Here is a 9,522-nt window from a genome sequence, read left to right as displayed (position 1 = left end):
GACTGCAAGGGGGAGGGGAGGTGCTTGTGTCCAAAAGGAGGAGTTATTCAGATTCATTGCAGTGGGCGGCGGCTGCAAAAAGCACCATTCTTCTTGTTTTTGCTCTGCAAAACAGCCTTTTCAAGGGTTGGCTTGGGTGACAAAATGTCTTCTGTAGGCGTGGGTTTGTCTCCCTCTCCCTAAGATGTGTCCGGTATAGGCCAGGGTGCCACTCAAGGCCGTAACCAATTCGGGTTATAGCTTCTCGGCCTTTTGGCTAAGATCAAGTGTAGTTTCGGAGGACGCTACCTTGGTCGGTACTGGAAGGTGCCTGGGATTGCACGTCTGCCGGCCTTGAGGAAGTGTGTGCGCCTTCTGGTGACACATAGCCCTCTCGTGCCTGGACGGTTCCCAGGCAACGGGAGGCGATCACCTTTGTTATTTTGAAGTCCTACTGATAAACAGAAAAAAAAAAAAATTAAATCTGTTCTTATCAGTTTAATATCTGATACATCCCCTCTCTGGGGACCATATATTAAATGGATTTTTAGAACAAGGAGATGGAAAAAATCTTGCTCTGTCCACTCCACGCATTGACCTGGTATTGCAGTACCTCCAGGACCGGTGCACCCCTTCTTAACCCAGTTTCCAAAAGCAGAGCTCAATTCACCTGATTCAAATGAGCCCCATTAGTGAATTGAAAGAAAGCAAAAACTTTATATGCACCTCAATTTGGCCAATTCACTTTTCACACTTTCACCCTTTTTTTTATCTTTCACACCTTTTACTTGCTTTATTGATGCAAAAAGCTGTGCCAAATAGCAAACTCATCTCCACTCAACTTGACCAACTCTGCTATGTCCCGTGCAGTATCTTATTCTCAGTCTTATCTAGATCATTTGCAATTGAATAGAATAGATCCCTTTTGGCTGCTTATGACTGTGTAAAATATGTAGTTTTACTGGGCTGGGATGAGAGAATCCATTGAAGCATGGTGTAGGGATTGTGGTTCCTGTGTGCTAAGAAGAGAGGCTGGCACCAGCCAGAAAGCCCCATTGCAGCCAATAATCACTTAATAACTTTTTCAACTTGTCATCATATGGGAGGCCTTCCATTCCTTGTAGTAGTCTAGTTGCCCACCTTTGAACTGACTCTAACTTCTGAATGTCCTTTTTAAAATGTGGAGCCCAAAACTGGTTCCCATATTCCAGATGTAGCCTTACAAGTGATTTATAGAGGTGTAACAATACGTTGGGATCACGGGATCTAATCTCCCTTTTTATACACCCTAAAATCTTGTCCCAAGCAGCATTCCATCAGCCTCTGGAAGCTTCCTGGCGCATTGCACAGCTCGAAGGGCATGCTTTTGAACTCGCAGAGACCCATAGGGGTGGCGAAGGCGGTCTTCTCCCGGTCTGCCTCAGCAACGGACACTTGCCAATAGTGACTAGTGAGATCAAGGGTAGAAAAATAATTTGCAGTTCTCAATGCAGCTAGCGATTCCTCAATACGGGGAGTGGTGCCGTCCTTCTTTTTTAATAGGATCAACAGAGCTGCCCAAAGGCTACAACTGTCACGGATAACCCCAGCCGCCTTCATGTTGCTCAACATGTCCTTGGTACACTGGCAATGTGAAGGTGGTATTGGCTTATAGCTCTCTTTGATGGGTGGGTGTGCACCTGTGGGGATGTGGTGTTGGACCCCTTTTATTCCCCCAAAATCTAGCGGGCTTCCCACCGGTAACCCGCTCCCCAGCTTGGATGGATGCTGAGGGAGCCCCTTTTGCCCGCAGGCTCTGGCCCTGGGAACTGTAGCCTTGGCGGTGACTGTGCTTCCCTCTACGGTGTGAGCTGTTGCCTTCAATTGGGTCTTGACTGCTGGGAAACCCTGGAGGTTCCTGTCGCTAACGGATTTGACCGGTTTTACGGCGACTCCTAGCCTGGTCGGGGTCCGTAGGCCCTGCCGGATGGTGCTGGCTTCTCTTCACTCCCCGATCTGGTACCGGCGGGCCACCGCCCATCCCCGGTCCGTACGGTTCACTCCAATCAGCCTCTCCTGCAGAAGGTCACCACCGTCTGCCAACCTTGTTGAGTGCCCGGGCCACACACCCGGACACGGTCAGTCTCCTCTCCTCTTCACTTCTCTAACTCCAAAACTGATCTCTAATCTGACTCCTTTTCCCGCCTCCAGGACTGTGAACTCCTCGGTGGGTGGGATCAACCGCCTGGCCCACCCCCTGGTGTGGACATCAGCCCCTGGAGGAAGGCAACTAGGATTTGTGTTTAGCTTCGGTGTGCCTAGCCGGAGTGTAGAGTGTGTTGGTGTAGTACCTGTGACGACCTGGCTTGTCCAGGGCGCCACATTCCCCTATAGTAAAATGCAGACCGTCCGCGGGCTGCCCGTCCATCACCGGTTTTATTTTCACAACTGAAAAAGAATAAAACGGTAAAACATGTAAAAGCATCATAAACATTTTACAACGGTACAGCTTCCGCTCTTCTCCCACCCAAACAACCTGGCCCTGATGCTGCCCCTAAGAAGCGGGCAGCACCCCTTGACCCCAGTCCAGCACCAAGTTGCCCGAGCGGGTTCTGTCTCTTTCAGGGGGCCCACGTCCAAGGGGACCCCTGAACCCCCGGAGGATCGCCACCGGTTACGGTAGTGGCGGGCCTAGGCCATCCCTTTCCTCCAGGCCCATCCTCCCAAATCAGCCTCTCCGGAGGCGGTAACGGTGTCAAGCCAACAAACATTTTTATTTACATTGCACTAAGTTTGTGGTTGCCCTGCAAGTTCTCGGGCTTGTCCGTAAGCAGTTCCTTACGCAATGGTTGCACAGTCCCTACGGGGACAACAGTTGCCGGCAACGGCCGGTTTAATCACGGTTCAATCAGGTAAACTTCTTTGGTTGATCATCTTTACTTATCATTTAAAACTTTCAAACTGGTACACTCAACACATAAAGCCCCCCCCTTTTAAAGAGTAGTTTCCCTGTACCTAAGTGGGGGTCTACCTAGGTTGGGGCGAGTGGACCTTCGGGGTCCGGTGTCAGTGGTGACAGGCAGTGGGGCAGAGGGAACAGTCAGTTCCTCCTCCCTGCTATCATGTGGGGCAGGCGGAGGCGTAGGGGAGCTGGGTACAGGTACATCCCTGGGCACTGGCTCGCGGTTAACCGTTTCCATCATTTCTTCATCCACGGGTTCATAGTATCATAGTATCATAGTTTTTAAGGTTGAAGGGAGACTCTAAGTCCATCTAGTTCAACCTGTAGCCTAACATGTTGATCCAGAGGAAGGCAAAAAAAACCCCAATGTGGCAAACAAGTTCCAATGGGGAAAAAATTTCCTTCCTGACTCCACATCCGGCAATCAGACTAGTTCCCTGGATCAATACCCTGTCATAAAATCTAATATACATAACTGGTAATATTACATTTTTCAAGAAAGGCGTCCAGGCTCTGCTTAAATGTTAGTAGTGAATCACTCATTACAACATCATGTGGCAGAGAGTTCCATAGTCTCACTGCTCGTACAGTAAAGAATCCTCGTCTGTGATTATGATTAAACCTTCTTTCCTCAAGACGTAGTGGATGCCCCCGTGTTCCAGTCGCAGGCCTTGGTGTAAAAAGATCTTTGGAAAGGTCTCTGTACTGTCCCCTCATATATTTATACATTGTGATTAGATCCCCCCTAAGCCTTCGTTTTTCCAAACTAAATAACCCCAAGTTTAATAACCTGTCTTGGTATTGCAGCCCACCCATTCCTCTAATAATCTTGGTGGCTCTTCTCTGCACCCTCTCCAGTTCAGCTATGTCCTTCTTATATATCGGTGACCAGAATTGTACACAGTATTCTAAGTGTGGTCGCACTAGTGACTTGTACAGAGGTAGAACTATATTTTTTTCATGAACACTTATACCTCTTTTAATACATCCCATTATTTTATTAGCCCTGGCAGAAGCTGCCTGACACTGTCCACTAAAGTGAAGTTTACCATCCACCAATACACCCAAGTCTTTTTCTGTGTCTGTTTTACCCAGTGTTCTACGATTAAGTACATAATCATAAATGTTATTTCCTCTACCCAAGTGCATGACCTTACATTTATCTACATTAAACTTCAATTGCCACTTCTCAGCCCAATCCTCCAATTTACATAAATCTCCCTGTAATATAAAATTATCCTCATCTGTATTGATTACCCTGCAGAGTTTAGTATCATCTGCAAATATTGAAATTCTACTCCGCATGCCCCCAACAAGGTCATTTATAAATATGTTGAAAAGAAGTGGGCCCAATACTGACCCCTGTGGTACCCCACTATGAACTGAGACCCAGTCCGAGTACGTACCATTAATAACCACCCTTTGTTTCCTATCACTTAGCCAGTTTTTAACCCAGTTACACATATTTTCCCCTATCCCCATTATTCTCATTTTATGTACCAACCTTTTGTGTGGCACCGTATCAAAAGCTTTTGAAAAGTCCATATACACAACATCCACTGCATTTCCCTGGTCCAGACTTGAACTTACCTCTTCATAGAAGCTGATCAAATTAGTTTGACAGGATCGATCCCTCATAAACCCATGTTGATACTCTGTCATAAGGTTATTTTTCTTGAGATACTCCAATATAGCATCTCTCAAGAAACCCTCAAGGATTTTACCAACCGTAGAGGTTAAACTTACCGGCCTATAATTTCCCGGCTCAATTTTTGTCCCCTTTTTGAATATTTGCACCACATTTGCTATGCGCCAGTCCTGCGGTACCGACCCTGTTATTAAGGAATCTGAGAAGATTAAAAATAATGGTCTATCTATCACAGAACTCAATTCCTGTAGTACTCTGGGGTGTATGCCATCCGGGCCCGGAGATTTGTCAACCTTAGTGATTTCGAGGCGGCGGCGTACTTCCTGCTGGGTTAAGCAGGTAATATTCAAGTGTGAATTTATGGTATCACTGGTCATGTCATCTGCCATGGCATTTTCTTGTATAAAAACCGTAGAAAAAAAGTCATTCAGCAGGTTGGCTTTACCCTCATCCCCTTCCACCATTTCACCAAGACTATTTTTAAGGGGGCCAACACTATCGCTTTTCAGTTTTTTACTGTTTATGTAGTTAAAGAATATTTTAGGATTATTTTTACTTTCTCTCGCAATGAGTCTCTCTGTCTCAAACTTAGCTAACTTAATTTGCTTTTTACATATTTTATTTAATTTTCTATAATTATATAATGCCTCATCACTACCTACCCTCTTTAATTCTTTTAAGGCTTTCTGTTTTTCTTTTATTGCTTCCCTTACAGCTCTATTTAGCCATAGGGGTTTCCTCCTATTTCTAGCATGTTTGTTCCCATAGGGTATATTTTCTGCACAAGCCCTATTCAGGATGCTCATAAAAGTCTCCCATTTGCTTTGTGTACTTTTATTACTTAGTACATCATCCCAGTTTATTGCACTAAGATCATCTCTCAACCGTTTAAAATTTGCTTTCCTGAAGTTTAGTGTCCTTGTAGCCCCTCTACTAGACATCTTACTAAAGAATACATGAAAACTTATTATTTTGTGATCACTATTCCCCAAGTAACCCCCAACTTGTATATTTGATATGCGGTCTGGCCTATTGGTTAGTACAAGGTCTAGTAGTGCTCCCCCTCTTGTGGGGTCCTGTACCATTTGTGAAAGGTAATTATCTTTCATTGTTATCAAAAATCTATTTCCTTTGCTGGAACTGCAAGTTTCTGTTCCCCAATTTATATCAGGATAGTTAAAGTCCCCCATAATAATTACCTCTCCGAGACTCGCTGCTTTATCAATTTGCTTTATGAGGAGATTCTCTACCTCTTCCATAATATTCGGCGTCTTATAACACACCCCTATCAGTATTTTATTATTCATTCTCCCCCCCCTTATCTCCACCCATAGGGACTCTACATTCTCAGTACCCTCACATATGTTGTCACGCAGGATGGGTTTTAAGGATGATTTTATATATAGACAAACACCTCCCCCTCGCTTATTTGTACGGTCATTCCTGAATAGGCTATAACCCTGTAAATTAACAGCCCAGTCATAGCTCTCATCCAGCCATGTCTCTGATATCCCCACTATATCATAATTTTCTTCCAACAATATTAATTCTAATTCCTCCACCTTATTTGTGAGGCTTCGGGCATTAGTGTACATGCACGTTACGTATGACTCTGTACCTGTATTCCTGCTTACTGTATTAACTGTCCTAACCCTTCCCCCCGTACCACCCCCAATTTCATTACTTGTGCCCTGGTCACTATCTGCACTACATTCCCCTTCTATAAAGTGAATACCCTCGCCCCCCATTCCTAGTTTAAACACTCCTCCAACCTTCTAGCCATTTTCTGCCCCAGCAGAGCTGCACCTTCCCCATTAAGATGCAGCCCATCCCTAGCATAGAATCTGTAGCCAACTGAAAAGTCGGCCCAATTCTCCAGGAACCCAAAACCCTGTTGTGGGAACAGTATCACTGGAAGGATCACCGCACCGTTCTGTGTAGGCCAGTCTGCTGGAAAATCACCCATCATGGTGTGGATTACCTCTTTTTCCTTCTCCACTGGACTGGGAACTGGAGCCTCATCCGCTACTCTCAATGCTGGTGGGCACTTCTTCAGGTGGTCTCGGGAAACCGTGGCCAAAGTCCCCCCCTGGTCACGGCTGATCTGGTAGGCCTTCCCATTCTCCCATCCTGTGGGCTGGACTACATACGGGGTTTTTTCCCATTGATCATCCAGCTTGTGGGCCCTTCTTTTCCGCTTCAGCACTACATCCCCAGGTTGGAAGGAACCGGCAGGCGCCTTCTTGTTGAAGCACTGCTCCTGTTGTCCCCGACTCCGGCACAAGTTCTTTTCAACATACTCCTGGACCTGTCGGTACTGTGTCCTCCGCCGAGTGTCCCATTCAGCTGTCGACAGGAGTGCTTCTGAAGCTTCCAAGCCCATTTCCAGATCCACTGGTAGCCGGCCGGGACGAGCTCTCATCAGGTATGCTGGAGTGCATTTCGTAGAGCTGGAAGGGATGTTGTTGTACATATCGACCAGGTCAGGTAGCTTCTCCAGCCACAGGTTCCGCTCTTCCAGTGGTAACGTCTTGAGGAGGCCCAGGACCAAGTGGTTCATCTTTTCACAAATGCCATTGGTTTGGGCGTGGTAAGGCGTGGTCCGGATTTTCTTGCAGCCGTACAACTGGCAGAATTCCTGGAATACCTCTGCTTCAAAGGCCGGACCCTGGTCGGTAAGCACCCTCTCCGGGTACCAATGCGGTCAACAGAAATAAGCCTGGAAAGCCTTAGCAGCGGTGCGGCCGGTTAAGTCCTTAACTGGGACAACCACCAGGAACCTCGAGTAGTGGTCTACGATGGTCAGAGCGTAGGTGTACCCACTTCGGCTGGGGGTGAGCTTTACATGGTCAAGGGCAACCAGCTCCAGCGGTTGGTGTGTAATGATCGGGTGTAGGGGTGCCTTCTGGCTGGCCTCGTCCTTCCTTCTCAATGCGCAAGGGCCACATTCTCGGCACCAGGCCTCCACAGATTCCCGCATTCCACTCCAATAGAACCGCTCTCTTAACAACATCTCTAGCTTCTTCCACCCGAAGTGCACTGCACCATCATGGTATGCTTGCAGGACGGTGGGCACGTTAGCCTGGGGAATCACCAGCTGGCGGATCTTCTCGTGAGTCTTTGGATTAATCAGCTCGCGATACAACTTCACCTGGTGTAGGTATAGCCGGGTCCGTTCTTGCCACAGACGTTGGGCTTCGGCAGGGGCAGCAGGGTCTATCCCAGCAGAACCCTGTTCCACTAGAGTCTTGACCAGGCGGACAGCAGGTGCCTGGTCCTGAGCTTCCTGCCAGTCCTGTCGGGGCAGCGGATCCAGGTTCACCCGTTGTTGGTAGACGTGCACCTTCATAGTGAATGGCCGGTGAAATGCAGGCAACTCGATCTCTTCGAGGTCATCATCCTCTGGCCCCTCTTCCGACAGGTGGGGCATCCGGGAGAGTGCATTGGCATTGACGTTGGTACGGCCGGCCCGGTACTTGATGGTGAAATCGTAGTTGGCTAACCTGGTCACCCACCGCTGCTCCAACGCGCCCAGCTTGGCCGTATCTAGATGGGTCAGCAGGTTATTGTCTGTGTACGCGGTGAACTTGGCTGCTGCCAGGTAATGGCGGAACCGCTCGGTGATAGCCCACACCAGTGCCAAGAGCTCAAGCTTGAAGGAGATGTAGTTCTCAGGGTTCCTCTCAGTCGGTCGGAGTTTTCGGCTAGCATAAGCTATTACCTTTTCCCTTCTGTCTTGGACCTGGGATAGAACAGCCCCCAAGCCCACATTGCTGGCGTCGGTGTAGAGGATGAATGGGCGGCTGTAGTCAGGGTACGGTAGGATTTCCTCTCCGGTCAGGGCTGTTCTCAGCTGGCGGAAGGATTCCTCATGCTTTTCTTCCCACACCAATGGGGCTACTAGGGATCTACCACCCTTGGTCTGTCCTACGAGGAGGTCTTGCATGGGGGCAGCCATCTTTGTGTACCCCTTAATGAAGCGACGGTAATATCCCACCAGGCCCAGAAACTGCCTCACTTCCCTCACTGTGGTCGGTCTCGGCCAGTCTTGGATGGCGGTGATCTTCTCGGGGTTGGGGGCGACACCTTCCGCACCAACCACATGTCCTAGGTACTGCACTCTGGGTTTCAGCAGATGACACTTTGAGGGCTTCAACTTCATCCCATACTTGGCAAGGGACGCGAACACCTCGGCTAGGTGCTCCAGGTGGGCTTCATACGTCTGTGAGTACACAATCACATCATCCAAGTACAGCAAAACGGTTCCATAGGCAGTCTTCTCTCGGTCTTCCGGTGCCACGGCCACCTGCCAGTACCCGCTGGTGAGGTCAAGGGTGGAGAAGTAGTTAGCGGTTCTCAGCGAGGCCAGGGACTCTTTGATGCGGGGCAGAGGGTAAGCATCCTTATGCGTTATCTGGTTAATCTTCCGGTAATCCACACACATCCGCATGGTGCCATCCTTCTTCTTAACCAGCACCAACGGAGCGGCCCAGGGACTACAGCTGTCCCTAATAACCCCTGCCTCCTTCATGTTCCTCAACATGTCTTTGGCGCATTGGTAGTGCGCAGGGTGAATAGGCCTGTATCTCTCTTTAATAGGGGAGTGTGTACCGGTAGGGATGTGGTGTTGAACCCCTTTAATCTGCCCAAAATCTAGAGGGTGCTTGCTAAAAACCCGCTCATACTCCTGTACCACCCGGTATACCCCTTCCTTGTGGTGTATGGGGGTATCATCAGTGCCGACATGTAGCTCTCGATACCACTCGCCTAACTCCCCCAGGGATGAGTGGGAACCGGCAGCAGGCGGTGTGACCGGGGGAACGGCTTCATGGATCGTGTGGGGATCTAGAGTGAGCAATTTGGCAAGGGTAGCGTACCGGGTGGTGCATGAATGCACACATATTGGTTTTATAATCTTATTGTATTACTTTATATTCTTATTTCACTTGTGCAT

The 9,522-nt window shown here is 48.4% G+C and overlaps 1 pseudogene; it reads left to right on the top strand.

Moving 5' to 3' along the window:
* Positions 1 to 407: 407 nt before the first annotated feature.
* On the top strand, positions 408 to 614 carry LOC142289201 (U2 spliceosomal RNA; annotated as a pseudogene).
* Positions 615 to 9,522: the final 8,908 nt, after the last annotated feature.

The sequence above is a fragment of the Anomaloglossus baeobatrachus genome, unplaced genomic scaffold (genome assembly GCF_048569485.1).
Source record: "Anomaloglossus baeobatrachus isolate aAnoBae1 unplaced genomic scaffold, aAnoBae1.hap1 Scaffold_91, whole genome shotgun sequence".
NCBI classification, from domain to species: Eukaryota; Metazoa; Chordata; class Amphibia; order Anura; family Aromobatidae; genus Anomaloglossus; species Anomaloglossus baeobatrachus.
This window is presented reverse-complemented; position numbering and strand designations above follow the sequence as displayed.